The 22,467-nt window shown below is 40.9% G+C and overlaps 3 long non-coding RNA genes across 5 annotated transcripts in view; 2 read left to right on the top strand and 1 right to left on the bottom strand.

Moving 5' to 3' along the window:
* The window catches only part of LOC134350470 (uncharacterized), a 64,753-nt gene that overhangs the window by 28,930 nt on the left and 13,356 nt on the right, over positions 1-22,467 (bottom strand). The window lies entirely within an intron of this gene.
* LOC134350471 (uncharacterized) overlaps positions 6,270-22,467 on the top strand; it is a 53,455-nt gene continuing 37,257 nt past the window's right edge. For both annotated transcript variants that reach the window (XR_010018902.1, XR_010018903.1), the window contains exon 1: positions 6,270-6,467. This is a non-coding gene — a long non-coding RNA (uncharacterized LOC134350471). The remainder of the gene's footprint in view (positions 6,468-22,467) is intronic.
* LOC134350091 (uncharacterized) lies at positions 17,854-18,870 on the top strand. Its single transcript, XR_010018809.1, has 3 exons — positions 17,854-17,944; positions 18,532-18,766; positions 18,858-18,870. It is a non-coding gene; the product is annotated as an uncharacterized LOC134350091 (long non-coding RNA).

The following is a 22,467-nucleotide window of genomic DNA, read 5'->3' as shown; positions in this document are numbered from 1 at the left end:
TATTTTTAGTGAAATTGAATGCATTTTATTGTCAACAGGAGCATTCCTTCTTTACAAGTTTCTTATTTTTTTTAACTCGGCTCAAGAAATGACTGTGTTTTTCAAGGCGTAAAACTACATGTGATACCACTCTGTAGAAGCGGGAAGAAAGCAAAATTAATGTGCAACATTGGACGTGCTATCTTGTGGATTTTGCCTGCGAAGACCAAAGGATGAGAAGATATTTGCGCATTTCCAATGTCATAAGGAAGTTTAATGTTTTCAAAGACTTATGAAAATCAATCATTCGTTTATGCTACATATCCTTTGGGCTTTGTACTGAATGCTGTCATAGTTATCAGTTCCTTGCCAACAAGGAGTACAGAAGAAAAATTACTAACATTATAATTGCAAAAATTAATCATTCTCATATAATTCTTTGAGACAGGATGTATATCATAAACTGGAGAGAATATCCTCCCATTCATCTTAAGATATAATTAACAGATAAACAATTTTTATTCAATGCCATGAGTATTCAGGAAAGACTAGCATAACTCTGTGCATTCCCTCCCTTAAAGCTGTGTCCCAAGTTTGTTAATGATTTATATAGTTAATCTTCATGAGGCAAAGGTTGCTGGGTGCCAGTTTAGCCTTTCTCAAAGCTTAGCTGGCAGTGAGCATCAGTTCCAAAAAATTACTACAGTGTCTAGGAGTTTAGTTTAATTACAAAGTGTTTAAAGAGTGGGAGAGAGAAGGAGAGAAGAAAAAAAAATTCGCAAGATCGCTGTATATTTTTATAGTATTTGGAATAACTGCGCCTTTCAGAAAATGGCTGGCCAGCTGCTGATACTGCATTCCAACTCATATAATTCTAATTCCAGCAGCTCCACTGTGCTTTTCCAGCATGGGATTCACAGCACTGCCAAAGCCTTGGTCTTATGACTGAGGTCTGTGCAAGGTCACACCGAAGCGCAGATTTAACCCCTGTGTGCAGCTGAAGGCTGACTACTGCACAGGAGGTGTTATCATTAAAACTTAGCATTGATGTGTTAAATGCATATTTCTTCTTGGGTTATTAGTTAAGTCTTTGAAAAGTAAGTTAAAAATCAAATCCATATTTTAGTTCTCAACATAAGCTGATTTATTCACATTTTAAGAGTATCAGTAGACCCAAAAAGAGTTCCTCAGAGACCATGAAAATATTTATATGGAAAAATAATTATATTAGCAAGGAGGCTATAAGATTATGTTATACTTTTTCTCCTTCACTTGGTACTTATTCATGTCAGAGTATAGTTTCATAGCTCCTCTGCAGCCTTGTCCCATATAACTGATCTTTGTGAATTAGGCTTTGAGCCTCAGTAGACCAGTTAATGAGTGGCTACAGGCTCTGATCCTATCCACATGTGAGAACCCTGCCGGTGAAGACACTGAGATCTGATGGGAAATATGAACCCTGAACCCAGAGCATTTCAAGCTTTCTACATCTGTGGGAGGATTAATGGGGCTGCCCAGTGAAGCCAAGCTCAATTTTATTTTCCCTTGGTTGTGAACGTATAGGGTGAAAGATTGAAGTTGGATCTTACTATGCAAAAGGACTTGACCCGTTGCTCTAATCACAAGTCACATAGTACCCTTCAGGGTAAAAGTAGCTTGTGAGCGTCTCACAATTGATTAAAATAATCATTTTCTTTGCTATTATTTTAGATAAAATCTTTTAGAACAAACAATGAGCAACTATTTTTTTCCTCTTTTACTATCTAAAGGAGAAGTGATTGTTGCCACCTGTGATTCAGTCATCTTATGTGGAGGAAAATAAGTTGCCTATTTTCTTTTGAATATAGGAACTTTAGTGATCTTCAAGAGTTAACGTTATTTGACTGTATCTGGCATTCACATGTGTTTCCTGTTTTTCCAGTGAGCTCTGTGCTGCAACAGGCCTTTGGGAGTGAGTGTCCAGGATTTTCCTGAAAGGAAGGAGAGCTTTGTTCATGGCTATCATGGGAATGTTTCAGATTTAGACATCTATAACAGAGGCCTCCTGTGTTTCAAATGGGCTGATATCATCTCAGCACATGAAATTAATAAGTCTGAAAGACCGTGAAGGTTTTATGAGAACTCTATGCAGATTCCAGGCATCAGCCACAATCAGCCTAGTGAGACGACCTCTGGCAAAGTTCTTTATAAAGTCATGCACAGGGATGTGTGCTGGAAAGCAGTTTGTTTCGGTCTTCTGTGAACTGATGTATAACATTTCAAATCATTAATTCCCAAACGAGAAGGGAGTGATACCTTCAACTAAAAATGATCAACTTGTGCACAATAAACATGATCTGCTGTTTAGTCTCATTATTCCTCCAGAGCCACATCAGGAGAAAATGATACTTTTTAAACTTCCTGCTTCAACCCACTCACCCTAATAGAGTTTGACTAACCAGCCAGACGGCCATCAGGTACCATCCCATGGACAATTCTAAGAGCTGAGCCTCCTTAGCAGGCTAGAGTAATGGGCAGCCAGTTTATGCCAGTGATAGGATATTAGATAGCAGATTGTAGATCCTCCTCAACCTTTGTATAAAATGCACCTTCTGGATGCATGCCATGGGACATGAATTTAAATATTCAATAGACTTACCACCTATCTTGGCTCCAAATCGATGGCCATCGATGGCTGGTGGTTAGGCTTAATTATACCCCCTAATATTCACAAGGAGTTACAGCCCTGTTTTCACTATTACCTTCAGAAACAAGAGAAAATCTGCAGATGCTGGAAATCACAAAACGGTGGAGGAACTCAGAAGGCCAGGCAGCACCTATGGAAAAGAGTGAAGTCGATGTTTCGGGCTGAAACCCTTCGACAGGACTGAAGGGCTTATTGTTCATTATTGCTTTAACGTTATCTTCAAAGTCACCTATGTCTTTGGCATCAAGAATCCGGCAGTGAGATGGCGGCAGGACCAGCCATCTCCAGAAGGTTAAAGCCATTTAAAATTCTATCTTGGTTGAGGAGAAGCAGGGATGCTTCGCAAGGCTTGTCAATCCTTCAGTCTCCTTTCTGCTGACAGCCACAGTCATAGCTGAGCCACTACCCTTAAGTACTAATCTACAGCTTGCTTGCTTTTCCATTGCCAAGAACTATTTCCTCCAGTATGAAGTAACAACACAATTAGTGGCTCCTCAATGCAGGATAGGACACAGCCTCTGGCTCCTCTCACATTGTCTGCAGCTGTTCTGCAGATCAAGGTGTATTGTTGTATCATTGAAATCAATAACATAAGGCAGAAACATCAAATGAATCAAATCATTCACATCCTGGAAAGGTGCGCTAGTGGCCTGAATCATTTCTCTGCTCTGAGCCTCAAGCACATTTTCAAAGAGCTTTATTCGGCCTTCCCCGTCTCCCCGTTGCCTGAGAGGAGTTGGATTTTCTCATCTGGCAGACAGCCAACCTGTCAGTTTAGCTGGTTACTGAGTGGAGAATGGGAAACTGAAACTATAACAAAATCCTGCCGTTAAACTCATCAGGACCTCCGTAGCCCAGCCCTCGTGAGATTACTTTGACCTCCTTCAGCTGCCCTAGATGTTACCTAGTGAGCTCTGCTAGGAGTCTGGAAACACTTGATCACATCTGATCTCAGGAGCTAAACACACCCAGGCCTGATTATTGTTCAGATGGAAGCCCAGCTGGAGTTATAGACTAAACTACAGAAGAGATGGGTGCCACTGAGTCACTGTGAAGGAAAATCAGCCTATCAACTAACTTGACCTTGATATAAACACAAGAGATTCTTCAGATACTAGAAATCCAGAGTAACACGTATAAAATGCTGGAGGAGCTCAGCAGGTCAGAGAGCGTTTATGAAAAGGAATAGAGAGTTTATATCTTGACCTGAGACCCTTCATAATGACCTTGCCCTAACATAAGCTTTAGAACCATAATCTGTGTAGAAACATACAAAGCCTACAGCACAATACAGGCCCTTCAGCCCACAATGCTGTGCCACACATTTACTCACTTTGGAAATTACCTAGGGTTACCTATAGCCCTCTATTTTTCTAAGCTCCATGTACCTATCCTGGAGTCTCTTAAAAGACCCTATTGTATCTGCCTCCAGCAGCCCATTCCACGCACTCGCCACTCTCTGCGTGAAATACCCCCAACATTTCCTCTGTACCTACTTCTAAGCAGCTTAAAACTGTGTCCTCTCTGAAATTAGATTTGCAGATTGCTAATATCTTTCATCATGATACAGGTGTGAAAACATTGCAACATGTACACACAAGGAAAATCAGTCTGTTCAGTTTATCAACAAAACAGATATAATTCCTTCACTATCCCCAGGAGGCACAATTAATGGTTCAGAGATTTTATACCGTTTTTACTAGCTTCATCAATATGGTCTCTGGACTACCTGAAAGTGTGTTCTAGGATGTACAGTTCAGGCCTGAAGCCTTCAGAATCTACAAATTCCAATTCAGCAGTGGCAGTGGATACCATGCTGAGCTTGTTGGCATCCCTGCTGATGTTCCATTTTCAGCATCAGAAGTCACTTCAGTAGTTTACCTTACTAGTATTGAAACTGCCATAAACCCAAGTATCCCACTGAGTTCTAAATTTGGGAAGGAAATTCCTCTAAAGAGGACTTGTTGCTCTCTGGATATCATTATGTTCAGGGCATCAAATGTTTCTTCAAGTTTTGTACCTGAAGATGGTTCTGCGTCTTGAAAACCACAACCCAAATCTAAATCTTTAAATCAACAATAATATAGCTTGATTAATAAACACCTCCACAGACTAAAAAATCCAAGGGTTTGAGGCTCCTAAATTACTTATCATTTCAGCTGTAGGATTGGAGGTTTGAGAGGTGAGATTAATATGTTACTCAGACACATCGACACAATTTATTACACAAATCTCTGTAAAGATTGCCAATGATAAGGGAACAATTCCATTCCTGAAGTTTTGCCTGCTAGGTAAATGTACATTGATTACGTTATAATATTTCCCTACTGAGAGACGTCCAATTGAATTTATAAATTTATAAATAAAGTACTTATAAATAATCAATTTATAAATGTATTGCATTTATTGGGCTACCAATGACTCAGACGACTTCTTTCTCATAGTATTGCAGATGATGTGCTGAGGGGTGACATGTGGCAGCAATAGCATCCATTAAATTGGAGGCAGCTAAAATCCCAATGCCTGCTTCCATAGCTAAGCACAGCTGCAAGATTTCAGTTATGAGGCCATAGAACGACAGATAAGATAAAATTATTTTCAAGAGATTTCAATGTCCTCAGTTAAACCTAAGGAAAAAAAAAACAGAAGTATTTGAACGCAAACAACAGGAATTCTGCAGATGCTGGAAATTCAAGCAACATACATCAAAGTTGCTGGTGAACGCAGCAGGCCAAGCAGCATCTATAGGAAGAGGCGCAGTCGACATTTCAGGCCGAGACCCTTCGTCAGGACTAACTAAAGGAAGAGCGAGTAAGGGATTTGAAGAAGATCTTTCAGTCTACCACTTCGACATTTCAAGCCTGGTATTCTTGCCCTTAAATAGATTTTGTACACAAACTGTGATACAACAAGGACCCACTGGCTGTAAAGTACCTTTAGGCACTCTTAATATATGAAGGAAATTTTATATATGCAGGTCTTCCTTCGCTTATATTGGACATGACAGTTAATCTGGGATCAGTCTTCCAAAGCAAAATCAGATCTCTCACACGGCTCATGATAGTTGTTCACATTTTTGCCAAAGACATAATAATATATTTTGTTCAGCATGAGTTCCTTCTTCCACAATAAATTCCTCAGAAAGAGAAAACCCAGTCCTTTTGGTAGATATTATCCTATAAACCATTTTACTTCTTCATATTGACAACAGATTACTTCTTTTTTCTGGGAGGCAATATACCAAGAAAAAAGGCTTTTGGTTTTACCAATAACCTCCATGGAAAACCCACATATTTCATTTGGACAGAGTCTAGATATCTTTAAAGAGCTAATTCTCTCAAAAATCAACAAGTTGTTCTATAAACAGTTGCTTCCTGTTTGGCAAAACACTTAAATAAGCAAAGCAAAATAAATCTGATCCTCTTCAAGGCCAATCTACAGAACACAGAGGGCCCAAAAAATGTCTTAGTATTTTAGCTGGTAAAACAGAAACCAAGGGGCTTCAGGGCAAAATACTTCACTGCCTGGAATTACAACTTACATAAAGGAACACACGTCAAAGTTGCTGGTGAACGCAGCAGGCCAGGCAGCATCTCTAGGAAGAGGTACAGTCGACGTTTCAGGCCGAGACCCTTCGTCAGGACCTCTTCCTAGAGATGCCGCCTGGCCTCCTGCGTTCACCGGCAACTTTGATGTGTGTTGCTTGAATTTCCGGCATCTGCAGAATTCCTGTTGTTTACATAAAGGAAGATGTTTCTGATTTCATCCTAACTTCAAGATGTCATTCTAAAAGATCCTCAGGGTAAGTCCAACCATTTTTGAATCATGTCACCCTTCCTCTGTACTAGGAATGGGGATGATCCCAAAACTGCGCAAAGTTCAGTTATGTTTGCCACAACTCACAAACCAAAGCTGACTGCACCTGCATGCCATAAGCCCTAATAACATTCAGGCATAGGATGATAGATGCAAGTCTTCTTCATTTATATTGGGATCAGTCCTCCAAAGTAAAACTAAATCGCTTGCATGTTAAATGCCATCATCTCCTCAGTACTAATGAACATACTTCAAAACCTGGGGCTCTGATCCTCCCTCAGTAACTGCAAGCTTGACTTCCTCATTGGGAGACCACAGGCAGTGCGATTGAAAATAACATCACCTCCTCACTGACAACTAACACTGGTGCACCTCAGTGCTCCACTCATGGCTGTGTGGCAAGCCACAGCTCAAATGCCATCTATAAACTTGCCAACGACACAACTATTGTTGGCAGAATTTCAGATGGTGAAGAGGAAGCGAACAGAGTGAGATAGATCAGCTGGTTGAGTGGTATTGAAAGCAGCCACTTGCTTAGACTTCTTTGACAGCATCTTCCCAAGCCACAACCTCAGTCAGCAAGAAGATCAAAATCATATAAGTGCATGCAAATACCACCTCATATAGTTTACCTCCAAACCCAGGATCCCAGATTTGACTCTAAATTCGGATGTTGTTGGTGTGAAGTCTGAATGTTTTCCCCATCACTGAATGAGTTTCAGATGCAGTTTCAGTTTATTCACATGAAGCAAATATGGATTGATTGACTACTGTATTCATCCCTTAATGTTGATAAGTGGAAAAAGAATGCAAGGGAAAGTAATAGGTTTGTGAGGGAGAGAAGAGGTTGCAGGTTGCAGGTTACAGGGAAATAAATAATCTCCTTCTGTGTTTTAGTAAGTAATTTTCCTACCGTCCTGATTTGGATTTATATTATCCCAGCTTTATTATCACTGAGTTCATATCCTAGAACTCCCAACCCAGGACTGTAGATCATCAGCACTTTTGCAAGTCGAGTCAAGTTTATTGTCATTTAACTATATCCACGTCGTATTCCATCAAACAAGACAATGTTTCTAAGGACCAGGGTGTAAAGCACAGTAACACACATATAACACTCACTAACTTAGTAAAGTAAGGATAAAATCTACAGACGAATTACACATAAATAAATGAAGTGCATAAATTCTATTAGAAGCTTCCCTGATAAAACTATAAGCAGTATAGGGATACATACTAGTATTCAAATAATTATGACACAAAGGTTCAGAAGTGATATTAAATAGAGCCAAAGCCTTACTTTGGCTCAGTTCATCGAGCAGTACTGAGTCAAATCAAGTCAAGAGGAACCAAAGATAAATAATATCTATTGGCCTTGCTAGTGATGTCCTGAACCAGTAAATGAAAAAAATGCTCCAATTATTCCTTTTTTATTGTTCATGCTTGCTCTATTCAGGAGAGCATCTGCAATGTGTTCCCCCTTGAAAGCATTATCAATCACTACAAACATGATGCTTGATGCCACCTTGACCTAGTTGTAGTGTCCTGCAAGATTGCGCACTCATCCTTCTCATCATCATTTTCCACGGTGGCATTCCCTTTTATGGTCTCCACACCAGTCTGCTCTGATTTGGCTCGCTTGCCTCCATTCTCGATTCTCCACCAGATCTCTCATGGCAATTCTAGGTTATATTTCTTGGTTCTATACTTTTCCTTATTGATACTATTCCTGATTTAATGCACCTCTCTGAGCTTGTGCCATTCAGCATCTATGTGTATTTTGATGGGATGTTCATGGACCTCTCCATCACCTTATTTGAAGCCCGTGTTTTTCTATGATCACAGGCTGAGGTCCAAATAAATATGAGCCAGGACCTCCTACAGTCGAATTTTATTATCTGCCAAAATTGAGACACTTTAGCTATTGTCTCCATCTTACTTTCTGGTTACTCGCTCAAAGCTAAATTAACATGAACACAATTTTAATATTCTGTTAAATCTATTGATGAGCTTAAGCCCTTATATATCCATATCCAGCTCTACACAATTACTTCCCTTCACCCTTACTTTACCTCAAATATCAACAAAACAGACACTTCAGGGTTTAATTTGTCCAACATCATTACTGCCAGTTTCTTGATCTTTGTTTCCAATAAACTCAAAATCAAATTTCATCCCATCCTCTGCTTTTCCATCAGTCTAATACTGTTGGTATAGATTGGTTCCTCATCCTCTAACAAATTTACATTTTCCCAAAATATCTCATCAGCTTTTTCTCCCGTAATATTGGACAGCTTGCCTTCTCCTAACCTTTGACTCTGATCTCTTATCCACTCCCTTCCACGACTAGCTCCACTCTTATTTTCAGTTGGAGACTTGACAAATGTTTCAACTACTGTTGAAAGAACTCTGTAATCAACTACATTTGCCTATCATATTTTTGTCAGGATATGTGAAGGAGGCTTGACCCAAAAGCACAGCAGCGAAGATGATCTAGGAGCAAACAATATTAACTGATACTAATAAACTGCAATATAATGTCACGAGGGGCCATAAAACAAGAGAGAACAGAAACCTAACACAACAATGCAGCAAGGTAACTGAAGGCTAGGAGCAACTTGTTGAGACTTGCTGGACTTGGTGAATGAACAAAGGACTGTGGATAAGAGCTGGGTTTAAATAGGCTGCAGGTGATGAGTCGGAAATGAGTGGCAGGTGACTCCTGTTAGCTGGGTGGAGTCTGGGAGGTGGCTGCCTGTGCAGGTCTGACAGTTTCTTCCCACCTTCAAAATATATTTCCAGTATTTTTTCAATCAGGCATTCACTTACTTGAACCAATTATTCCTTCTGCTTCTTTACTCTTTTGTTAAGTATCATGTTTTTTTAAGACTTAAACATGCTTTCTGAAGGAAATCATTGTGCTAATTCAATCACGGTGGCAGACATGTTAAAAAGAATATGCTGGGAAAGAGCCCCTTTGCCTCATGAAGAAACCACTTGAGAGTATCTTGAAGAAGGGAACGTACCTTCTTGTCCACATTTTGGCAATGCCAAAAATCTTTTGTGGGCATTCTTCCTTCCCTCAGGTTCTCAGGGTCCTTTCAACCCTGATGAAAGAGCAACTTTGGGTGATTAGAATTGCTCAGTCCTAACCATGGAAACCGGATACTGTTCTCTTCTCTCCCTCCTGTAGTTCCATTCATTTGCTCTGCCACTGAAGGAGGGCCAACCCCGTCAAAAAGCAGAGATTTGGCAGTTTGCCCCACCCACCTTTCAGCTGATGCCTTATTTATTGAAAGGAGCAGATTGGATTGAACAGACAGTAAATGATTTTGGGCATGAAGATCACCAATCACTCACAATGCTAATTACAGTAACTGAAAGAGGAGAGAGATAAAAATTCTTCTTCCCATTCTCCATGCCTGTAAAAATGAGAAATTCTTCCAGTGTGTGCCAAATGAAAGTCTAAATAGCAGTCTGAGCAATGTATTTACATGAGACATTCTATTTTTTTTTAAAAGAAGCTCAATTACATGATGTCAGGGCAAGATTTTAGTTCCCTGCTCCTGTCAGTTGGCTGGCATTTAAAAAGAACTGACTTAGTAGTACTAAGGAATTATTAACAGTACTAAAAAGAACATTGATAGGCTAACTTAAACAGTGATCTGCAGAGCAATGGTCGCATGCTGTATAGTAGAGCTAGAGTATATCATCCCTTCCTGTCTGATCATATTTTCTTCAAAATGACGCCTAAAACCTTGAAGAGTCCTTGGTGTTGGAATTGATTTATGATTATACATGTACGGAAATACAATGAAAAGCCCACTTTGCATATGGTTTATACAGATCAAAATCCTTACACAGTGCTTTGGACTACAAAAAGTTAGAACAGTAACCAAGCAAAATAAAATGTAAACGGTACAGAAAGAGCGCAGTGTGGGTAAGTGATAAAATACAAGATCATAATGAGATATATTGTGAGGCCAAGAGGTCCATTCAGGAGTGTGATGACAATGAGATCGAAGCTGTCCTTGAGCCTGGTGGTATGTGCTTTCAGGCTTTTATATCTTCTGCTCAGTGGGCGTGGGGTGGAGAGGGAATGTCTGGGATGGGTGGGGTCTTTGATTCTGCTGGCAGCTTTACTATGGCAGCAAGAAGTAAAGAGAGAGTCCATCGAGGGGAGGCTGGTTCCTGTGATGTGCTGGGCTGAGCCATAATCTCTGTAGTTACTTATGGTCACATGAAGAGCTGTTGCTATGGATCTAGATGGAATGCTTTTTATGGTGCATCAATAACAATTGGTAACAGTCGATGGGGATATGCTGAATTTCTTTAGCCTCAAGAAGAGGTCAATGCACTCACTGTATACATCTTCATTTCTTGTATTTATGTGTGTTTGCCCGTCTCTGCTATTTCCTGAGCAAAGCAGTCAGGACATTTGGCTTCACCTACAGTACAAAAGGGAGATGCTCCAAGGTTAGATCACTTTGACTCAGCACCAACTGCCAGGAGACAGAAAGGGAATAGGTAGCCAGTGAGAGAACACCTGTGACTGGTCCCCTCAATAACAAGTACACTGCTTTGAATACTGTGGGAGAGGACGAGATTCCCAGATGCTATGTTGCCTCCTGGGTGCCAGGGTCCAGGACATCTTGGATCAAGTACTCAGTATTCGTAAGTGGGAGGGTGAACAGCCAGAGGTCATGGAACATATAGCGTAGGCACCAATGACATGGATGAGCGATGAAGTTCTGCACAGGGAGTTCAGGAAGTTAGGGGCTTAGGTGCTAAGTTTTTTAGGACAGGAACTCCAAGGTTGTGATCTCAGGATTGCTACCCATGCGTTGTGCTAGTGAGGCCAGAACTAGGAAGATCATACAGTGTAACATGTGGTGAAGGAGTTGGTGTAGGAGGGAGGGCATAAGATTTTTGGATCATTGGGCTCTCCTCCAGGGAAGATGGGACCTATATAGAAGGGACAGTTTGCACCTGAACCGGAGGGAGACTGATATTCTAGCATGTTAATGCTGCATGGTGGAGTTTAAACTAAAGGTGTAGGGGGATGTGAACCAGAGTGTCAGAGCAGTTAGTGGAGAGGTTGTGGAGGCTGATGTTGGTAAGACCTCAGACAAAATCAAGAATCAAAAGGTTGAACATGGTGCAACTAGAGTCCTGAGCTGCATATATTTCAATGCAAGAAGTATTGTAGGAAATACGGATGAGCTCTAGACATAGATCAACACCTGGAATTATGAAATTGTAGCCATTAATGAGACTTGGTTACAGGAAGGGCAGGACTGGAAGCTCAATATTCTGGGGTTCCATTGTTTTAGATATGGCAGAGCGGGAGGGATTAAAGGAGGTGGGGTGAAATGTCAAATCAGTGCTCCATCAGGACAGACCGGAGAACTCGACTAGTGAGATGTTATGAGTTGAACTGAGAAATAGGAAAGATATGCCCACATTAATGTAAAAGGACTAGATGGGACAGAGTTTGTCAAATGTGTTCAGAAGAGTTTCCTTAATCAGTACTTAGATTTCCCAACAAGAAAGTGTCCGATACTAGATTTGCTATTAGGGAATGAGATAGGGGAACACTTTGCATCCAGTGAACACAATGCCATTAGTTTCAAAGTAAATATACAAAAAGATAGGTCTGGTGTATGGGTTAAGATTCTAAATTGGAGAAAAGCCAATTTTGATTCTATCAGAAATGATCTGGCAAGTGTAAATTGGGACTGTTTTCTGGCAAAGGTGTACTTGGAAAGTGGGAGGCCTTCAAAAACTAAATTTTGGGAGAGTTACAAAGCTAGTATGTGCCTGTCGGAATAAAAGATATAGATAACAAGTGTAGGTAACTTGGTTTTCAAGAGATATTGAGGCCCTGGTTAAGAGAGAAAAAAGAAGTACATAACAGGTATAGGTAAGTAGGGACAAATGAGGTGCTTATGGAGAATAAGAAATGCAAGAGAACACTTAAGAAAGAAATCAGTAAGGCTAAAAGAAGGCATAAAGTTGCTCTAGCAGACAAGATGAAGGAGAATCCTAAGGGATTCTACAGATATTAAGAGCAAAAAGATTGCAAGGGACAAAATCTGTCCTCTGGAAGACCAGAATGGTAATCCATGTGTGGAGCCAAAATAGATGGGGGGAATCACAAATTAATTCTTTTTATCTGTATTTACTTGGGATAGAGAGTCTATCGAAGTGAGGCAAAGTAGCATCAACTGTATGGACACTGTACAGATTATAGAGGAGGATGTGTTTGTTACCATGAAGCAAATCAGGGAGGATGATAAGGCACACCCTCGGACCCTTGGGGAGGCAGGTGCAGAAATTGCCTGGATCCTAACAGAGATATTTAAAACCTTAGCGACAGGAGAGGTACCAAAGGAATGGAGGATAGCCAATGTTGTTTTGCTGTTTAAAAAAAGCACTGAACAGAGACTAAGAAATTATAGACCAGTGAGTCTGACATCAGTTGTGGGAAAGTTATTCAAAGGTATTCTAAGGGATTGGATACGTAAGTATTTGGATAGATATGGACTGATTAAGGATAGTCAACATGGCTTTGTGCATGGTAGGCCATGTCTAACCAAACTTATTGAGTTTTCCAAGGAAGTTACGAGAAAAGTGATTGAAGGCAAGGCAGTGGATGTTGTCAACATGGACTTTAATAAGGCATTTGACAAGGTCCCAATGGGACGCTGGTTGAGAAGTTTCAGTTGCTTAGCATTCAGGATGAGGTAGTCAATTTGATGAGCCATTGGCACTGAGGGAGAAACCAGAGAGTGGTAGCTGAGGGTGTCCTCTCTGACTGGAGGCTAGTAACTAGTGGTATGCCACAGAGGTCGGTGCTGGGTCCTTTGTTGTTTGTCAGCTATATTGACGATCCGGATGATAATGTGGTTATTTGGAACAGGAAATTTGTGGAAGACACCAGCACTGTGGGGTGGGGGGTGGGGTGGGATGGGGTGGTGTGCACTAGACAATGAGGAAAGTATGATGGTTTGCAGAGGGATCTGAATCATCTAGAAAAATGGGCTGAAAAGTGGCAGATGGAATAGATGGAATTTAATGCAGACTAATGCGATGTTTTGCACTTTGGTAGGACCAACCAAGGTAGATCTTACACAGTGAACAGTAAGGCACTGAGGAGAGTGGTAGAACAATGGTATCTGTGAATACGGGTCCATAATCCATTGAAAATGACTTAAAGGTAGATAAGGTCATAAGGAGAGCTCTTGGTTGGTACATTGGCCTTCATAGTCAATGCATTGAGTACATGAGATGGGATGTCATGTGAAGTTGTATTAGACATTGGTGAGTATTGTGTGCAGTTTAGGTCACCTACCTACAGGTTGAGAGAGTGCAGAGGAAATTTATATGGATATTGAGAACTCTGAAGGACCTGAGTTATAAGGAAAGCTTGAATAGGTTAGGACTGTATTGTTTAGAATCTAGAAGATTGAGAGGAGATTTGTTAGAGGTATACAAAATTGTGATGGGTATAGATAGGGTAAATGCAAACAGGCTTTTTTTACTGAGGTTGGGTGGGACAATTTAGAATAATTCCATACTTACAATGCTTCCTTTGAACGACACACCACTTTCGCACCTCCCTCTTTTGCACCCATACTACAGACACCCATATACACACAAATAATGAATTGAAATCATCGTTGTTTGGTCTTCCAATTAACAGTGGTGCCAGTTGTGTCTGTGCACAACGCCATATCAATTAAATAAAAGCATGCACTTGGGAGATGGCTTTAACTGGTGTATTCATAGTGCAACAAGAGAGTGTGAGAGGAAACAATGTGCATGCGTAGACAACAGATCAATATGTAGTCCTGGAGACAGGGTCATTGCTCTAAAAGAAATAGGTCCGTACAGTACACTTCCTGCTGTTAGTACCTCGAGTTGAACTTTGTCTTTTTGTGTGTTCTCCCTCTAGCCGTCAGTCTGTGGTTTTGTATTGCTGTGTGCTCCTGCTCTGCTCCGGCCCCTGTATTACTGAGTACTCCGCCTCTCACCTGTTTCTCATTATTACCTGTTTTGCTGCCACTTCTGTCTCATTGTGCTCCACCTATCATCTGCCTCTTTGTTTATTTCTCAGTGTATTTTAGTCCTGTGTTTTCACCTGTTTGTTGCCAGATTGTGCCAGTGAGTTTTCCTGAGCCTTTCCAGCGACTGTACCTGAACTCTATCTGGCCAAACATAGACTCTGCCTGATTCTGGTTTTTGGATTTCTCTGGATGTTATGATCTCTGCCTGAACTTTGACACTGACTTTGTTTGCACCTTGGGATTTGTTACTCATTTAATATCACTGAGCACAGTACTGGGTCTGCGATTGGATCCCTGCTCCAGCACCCTGACACCTGCCCCTTTAGGTTAATGCAACATAAAACTGTACATGTACAAAACATTCAATTTCCCCTTCATAAATCCATATTACAGATAAACATACTTTCACATTAACAGTCCATAACTAACTTCACAGTTCTAAAGGTTCAGTCTTTTGGATGGCACTCTGTTTCTTTCAGGATAGGACCTCTGGACTTGTGGAGTGGCATTAGGCTTAGCGGGTGCTTTGTCAACGATAATGTTCTCGTCATGCCCCGGGCCTGTAGAGTGGCATCAGGTTTGGTAGGTGTCTTGTCTAAGACAACATTTTTGGTTTCCAATGTCATGTTGCTGTCAGTGATATGATCATCACTGAGGTAAGTCCAGTGACTGTAATATGTCTGTCTTATTGGATGCAATCAAATCAGGTGTGTTCTTTGGTTGGGCATCTAGTATCTGGTCCACATGATGTTTCCATGTCTGATCTCCAAAGTCCACTGTGTACATCAGTGGTCCATTTCTTGTAGATCTCCTACTAGATGTCCACTTGTTTTCTTGGTAATCATGCGCTACAACTTCCTGTCTAATCTCGAAACTCCTTGCTGTTTCACTTGGCAACTGGCTGAACTGTTTATTCTGCACTTCTCTCTGTAGATCTGGTTTCAGGGGGTCTATGTGAGATCTCCGATTCTTTCTCATGAGCAGAGTTCCAATACACAAAAAGGAAGTTGTCCACCATATGATATGGAAAAATGTCCTCCAGTCCGTCACTTTAATTGACTTCTTGAAGGTTTGGATAAACCTTTCAGCTAACCCATTTGTTGCTCGATGGTGAGGAGCTGACTTGAAATGTCCGATGCCATTTTTCTTCATGAACAGTCCAAATTCTTCTGACATGTATTGTGGTCTGTTATCACTTATAATTTGTTCTGATAAGCCACTTATGACGAAGATAGTCCTCAGAGCAGAAGCAGTCTTTGCTGAGGTAGATGACTTCATTGGTATAACCACTGACCACTTTGAGCATCCATAGCAATTAGAAAAATGTGGAATCCATGAATGACCCAGCAAAGTCAATATATACTCTTTGCCATGGCGATGATAGCCACTCCCAAGGGTATAACAGTGCCTGTGAGGGTGCATTTTGAACTTTTTTGCATCCTGAACAGCTTTTTGCCAAGTCTTCAATCTGTTTATCTATTTCCGACCGCCACTAGTAGCTCCGAGCAAGACTCTTCATCTTGACTATACCCAGGTTTTCTTCATGCAGATTTTCTAACACTCTGGTGTGCAGTTAGAAGGAACCACAACCTGAGATCCACACATCAGTGTTCTTTCACGTATCAATGGTTGACCTCGTCTCGGTGTGGCCTCTGGAAACCTAGGGTTATCATGAGCTGGCCACTCTTGCACGGTGATGTCACTGACTTTGGACAATGTCGGGTCATTCCTTGTTTCCCTTGGTATTTCAGAATTTGTTACTAGTAACTGGTCCATTAATGTGGTGTGGAACACTTCTGTTGGGTCACGGTATGAAGACTTTTGTTTTCAGATGCTAGTAGTGGAAGGCATAACAAGCCATCAGTGTTACTGTGTTGTTTGGTACCCTTGAACTCTGTCATAAGAATGGGCTCCTGGAACAGAGCCTAACATGGTAATCGGGTAGCAGACATCACTGGAATTCCCTTCCTGGGATTGAAAACGGACATAAGGGGCTGGGTATCTCACTAGCGTGACAGACTTTTGTTTGTAGAGGTAGTGGCGGAACGTTTTTATTTCCCATACTAGACCAAGGGCTTCTCAGTTGATCTGTGCGTAGCTGCATTCTGTGCTCATCAGTGATCTTGAAGCAAATGCAATCGGGCGTTCAGATCCATCTTTCATAATGTGTGACAAAATGGCACCAATGCCATAAGAAGATGCATCATACACCGGTCTGATGGGCAGGGATTGGTCATAATGATGAACAGTTCATTATATGTTATTACTCTGTTTCCTTGAATGCTTCTTCACATCTTACTGGCCATTCCCACTTTGCCTCTATCAGTAACAGTGTGTTCAATGGGTGTAGTACTGTAGCAATGTTTGGGAGAAACCAGTGGTATTAGTTTACAAGACCCAAGTATGACCCGAGTTGTGACAAATTTTCTGGGTTGGGTGCCTGTAACACTGCTTCCATCTTCTCTTGTGACTTGTGTAAGCCACGTTAGTCAATGACGCATGTACAATATGAGATTTCATTCTTGGAAAAACTCTCATTTCTCTCTTTGCGCGAAGACTATACTTACTCAGCCTGGTAAGCACTTTACCAAGGTCCTGGAAGGGCCCTTCATCATTTTTGCCAGTCACGGTGATGTCATCGAGATAACATTGTGTTCCTGGGATACTTTAGAGCACTTGGTCCATTTCTCTTTGCTAAATTGCTGGAGTTGATTCAACGCCAAAGATGAGACAATTATTCCAAATAGATCCATACATTACAGTATCTTCCAACTATTTTGGATCATGGTCCTTAGAAATTCTTTGTTCAGAGTTGCATTTTAGATTTAATCTTCAGTACATATCAGGATCTGAATGTTTAATGGCTGAAGTCAGTTAAATTTATTTACTACATGTGCTAATCCTAAACTATGCTCTAAGACCCCAGAGGGTAGAGATGAGGAGGAATTTCTTTAGCCAGATGGTGGTGAATCTACGGAATTTATTGCCACTGCATAGGTTGATAGGTTCTTGATTAGTTAGGGTGTCACAGGTTATGGGAGTAAGAATGGAGTAGAGAGGGATAATAAGTCTGCCCTGTTGGTATAGCAGAGCAGACTTGATGGGCCAAATGATTTAATTCTGCTCCTAATTCTGTTCTTATGGTCTTATAAAATTTGAATGCTCGCTGGCATTTCAAAACTTTATCCCAGGGCAATATAGAGAGTTCAGACATCTGGGAAAATTAAGCTGTTAAAATCAATCAATTAAAAACAGAAGATGTCTGTAATACTCAGAAGATTAACAATCAATTGTGGAAAGGTAAACAGAAGTAACGTTTTGGATTGCAAACACGAGATTCGACGATGCTGAAAATCCAGAGCAACGTACACAAAATGTTGGAGGAACTCTGCAGGTGAGTCAGCATCTACAGAGGGGTATAAATAGTTGATATTTTGTGCCAAGACCCTTCATCAGGACTGGGAAGGAAGTGGGAAGAAGGTAGATAAGAAAGTTGGGGGGAGGGGAAGGAGTTCAATTTCTGTTTGAAGATGCTTTGTCAGAATGGGAAGAGAGAAACTAAGCAAGTTTTAGGTCGCAGGGAGGTTGTTCTGTCTGCATTAATATAGCTTGATCTGCTAGTCAAATCCCACAGTTTTGCACTTTGCAACTTGATGTTTCACTGTTCTGTTCTCACTCTCTAACTGCCTAAAGTTTGTATCTCTTGTTCATTTTCTGACTCAACTGTCTCCCATTAACCCAACAAGCCAATGGCCTCAACAGCTTATTCCCAAGGCAAATCTGGCTTTACCTAATTGCAATATTTTATTTGTCCTATCCATCCTCCCCTTATGCTCCGAGCAACACAAAATTAGCTTACATTTCTGACAAAGGATCTTTAGTCTGAGGTAATAAGCATTTGCGGTTTTTATTTCATTTTTCCAGCATCTGCAGTTTGTTGATTTTCAGCAACTTTTTAAACTCTTTGAATTTGTTTGGCAGTTTTACAACATCAAATCTTCCATTGCAAAACATTAAATTACATCATCTTTCAAGTGAGGATGTTGCACAACGTAAGACACTTCATGAAAGAGATTACATCTTTGCAACACTTTATTCAGAACAAATTACTCTATACATTCCTGTTCAACATCTTGGCATTTCCAAGTAATTGCAGTCATGAAACAGAATATTGGAACATTGGAAAGGATAACACATATTTTGAGCTTCTCATGAGGTAAGCATCCGTGCTAAGTAATAAAGATCCATATTCCAGTTTTCCTAATTGCTTTCTGTATTTGATTGTCAACATTTTGTGTGTTGTGCAGAAGGCGAACTTATATACAACCCTGCAATTCATTTTCTTGCGGATATTCACAGTAAGTACAAGAAACACAATAGAATCAGTGGAAGACCATAAAACCATAAGATATAGAAGCAGAAGTAGGCGATTTAGCCCATCAAGTCTGCTCCGCCATTCAATCACGCACTGATCCAATTCTTCCAGTCATTCCCACTCCCCTGCTTTCTCCCCATACCCTTTGATGCCCTGGCTAATCAAGAACCTATCTATCTCTACCTTAAATACACCCAATGACTTGGCCTCCACAGCCACTTGTAGCAACAAATTCCACAGATTTACCACCACCTGACTAAAGTAATTTCTCCGCATCTCCGTTCTAAATGGACGTCCTTAAATCCTGAAGTTGTGCCCTCTTGTCCTAGACTTCCCCACCATGGGAAATAACTTTGCCATATCTAATCTTTTCAAGCCTTTTAACATTTGGAATGTTTCAATGAGATCCCCCCTCATTCTCCTGAACTTCAGGGAATACAGCCCAAGAGCTGCCAGTCGTTCCTCATACAGCAACTCTCTCATTCCTGGAATTATCCTCGTGAATCTTCTCTGAACCCTCTTCAATGTCCGTATATCCTTTCTAAAACAAGGAGCCCAAAACTGCACACAATACTCCAAGTGTGGTCTCACGAGTGCCTTATAGAGCTCAGCATCACATCCCTGCTCTTATATTCTATACCTCTAGAAATGAATGCCAACATTGCATTCACCTTCTGCACCACCGACTCGACCTGGAGGTTAACCTGTAGGGTATCTTGCACAAGGACTCCCAAGTCCCTTTGCATCTCTGCATTTTGAACTCTCTCCCCATCTAAATAATAGTCTGCCCGTTTATTTCTTCCACCAAAGTGCATGACCATACACCTTCCAACATAGTATTTCATTTGCCACTTCTTTGCCCATTCCCCTAAACTATCTAAGCCTCTCTGCAGGTTCTCTGTTTCCTCAACACTACCCGCTCCTCCATCTATCTTTGTATCATCACCATACCCAACAGGATGGGCAAACAGTCAGTGTGTGAAAGACAACAAACTGTAAATCAAAAAGAAAGAAAAAAAACATCATAATATTAAATAAATGCAAATTTACTTTGCACTTTTGAATAGCAATATATTCCAATCTTTCGTTGTTTAATAAATATTCTGCTTCTGTATTCTTAGTAAAGAAGATAAGTCTATTTATTTTCACATTGTACTCCATCTGCCCATTTACTTAGCCAGGTATTCATCCTTTGTTATCTACATTAATCTTTCAGACAACTCTTGCACATAGCTTGGACACATTACAGTCTCCTAAGTCACTGAGCTGGTGTGTATCTGAATGCATTTCTCAAATATTGTTTATTTATCCTTCATTAGGTCCAGAACATCATGAGGTAGGTGCTTCACATTTTCCTTGAAACTGTATCATAAACAGCTTAAAGCTGTGTTGCAATGCATACCTAAAGAGCATGGTCATGATGTTGTCACATCTATCCAGATGAGATCCTGTCTGAAGACAAATTGTTCAAAACTTCGCTCTGCTTTGAGTGTAGCATTGAGAGTTTGTAGGAACTTGCATTCTCAGTAGTCAGCAGGAACTGGAGGAGCAGGTGTGTAGAGAGGTTACTCATTGTTATAAGAATAACAGGGTTGTCTTAGTGGGAGATTATAATGACCTAAACTGACTGAGCCACCCAGAGTGTTAAGGGCGTGGATGGAGAAGAGTTTGTAAAATGTATCTAGGATTGTTTTCTGAGTCAATATATAGAAGGCCCGACTTGGCAAAGTGAAATACTGGACCTCCTCTTAGGGAACGAGGCAGGGCAAGTAACTGAAGAAACAAGTCAGGGAGCACTTTGGCTCTAATGACTATAATTCGATTAGTTTTAAGATAGTGATTGAAAAGGATAGGTCAGCCCCACAGATTTGTGGCCTAAACTGGAACAGGACGAATCTCGGGGGAATTAGATAGGTCCAGCAGAAGTCAATTGGGTGAAGGGAAAGAAACAAATTTCAACTGAGAGACTTTTAAGAATGTGATAGTAAGAGTCCAGGAGCATCATGTTCCTGTTAGAGTGAAGGGTACACTTGGCAAGTCTAGTGAAAATTGCTGATGGTAGATATTGAAGCTCTGGTCAAGATAGTGAAGCAAACGTATATTGGGTTTAGGAGGTCAGGATCAAATTAATCCATTGATGACTATAAAAAGATTAAGAATATATGTAAAAGGGCAACCAAGAGAGCACAGAAAGGGTATGAGATGGCAAAGTTATGGAAAATCCTTAGAGGTACTGGACCTATGTTAAGCGTAAAAGGGTGGCTAGAAAGAAGGGCAACCTGTGTCTTGAGCAATTGGAGGTGGGTGGGGTTTTACCAAATATTTCTTCCCTGTGTTTACTGTATAGTTGCTCAAGCGATAAGGGAATCAAGTGGAGATATTATGGGGGATATTCATATTACCAGAGAGGAGGTATTTCTAGTCTTACGGTGCGTATTAAATGTGCTCTATTTTGGATTTTATCGAGACCCTGTCCTGTATTATAGAAGATTTGGTCCCATGGACTCCAGGAAGAGCTATTTATGTAAACACAAAATACTCTGCAGATTCTGGGGTCAAAGCAACACTCACAACACACTGGAGGAACTCAGCAGGTCGGGCAGCATCCATGGAAATGATCAGTCAACGTTTTGGGCCGGAACCCTTTGTCAGGACTGAAGAGGGAAGGGGCAGAGGCCCTAGAAAGAAGGTGGGGGAGGGTGGGAAGGAGAAGGCTGGTAGGTTCCAGGTGAAAAACCAGTAAGGGGAAAGATCAAGGGGTGGGGGAGGGGAAGCAGGGAGGTGATAGGCAGGAAAACAATGGGTAGTAGAAGGAGGCGGAACCATGAGGGCGGTGATAGGCAGCTGGGGGAGGGGTCAGAACTATTTATGTGGAGTCCAAAAATGGGGGGCATAGATTTAGGGTGAGAGGGGAAAGATTTAATAGGGGCATGAGAGATAGCTTTTTCCTAGAGATCAGGGTAAATATATATAGAATGAGCTGCCAGAACTGTTTAAGGCAGGTATAATAGTATCATTTAGGAAACACTTTGATAGCTAGATGGAGAAGTGAGGCTTGGCAGAATATGAGCGAAACACACGAAATTGGGATTAGACATGTGGGCACCATGGTTGGCATGGATACATTTAACCAAAGGGCCTGTATCCCTTCTGTGTTACTCCATGCATCTATGAAAGTGTCAAATGTGCAACTGGTTTCATACAATTGCAATCTGTGAGTACAGTGCTTATAAAAAGTATTCAGCCCCCTTGGAAGTTTTTATGTTTTGTTGTTTTACAACATTGAATCACAGTGGATTTAATTTGGCTTTTTTTGACACTGATCAACAGAAAAAGACTCTTTCATTTCAAAGTGAAAACAGATCTTTTCAAAGTGATCTAAATCAATTACAAGTATAAAACACAAAATAACTGATTGCATAAGTTTTCACCACCTTCCAGTCAGTATTTAGAGATGCACCTTTGGCAGAAACTACAGCCTTGAGTCTGTGTGGATAGGTCTCTATCAGCTTTGCACATCTGGACACTACAATTTTTCTCCG

This window comes from Mobula hypostoma, chromosome 8 (genome assembly GCF_963921235.1).
Source record: "Mobula hypostoma chromosome 8, sMobHyp1.1, whole genome shotgun sequence".
In the NCBI taxonomy this organism is placed as follows: Eukaryota; Metazoa; Chordata; class Chondrichthyes; order Myliobatiformes; family Myliobatidae; genus Mobula; species Mobula hypostoma.
Note: the sequence above shows the minus strand (reverse complement) of the source record. Positions and strands in the feature narration are given on the sequence as shown.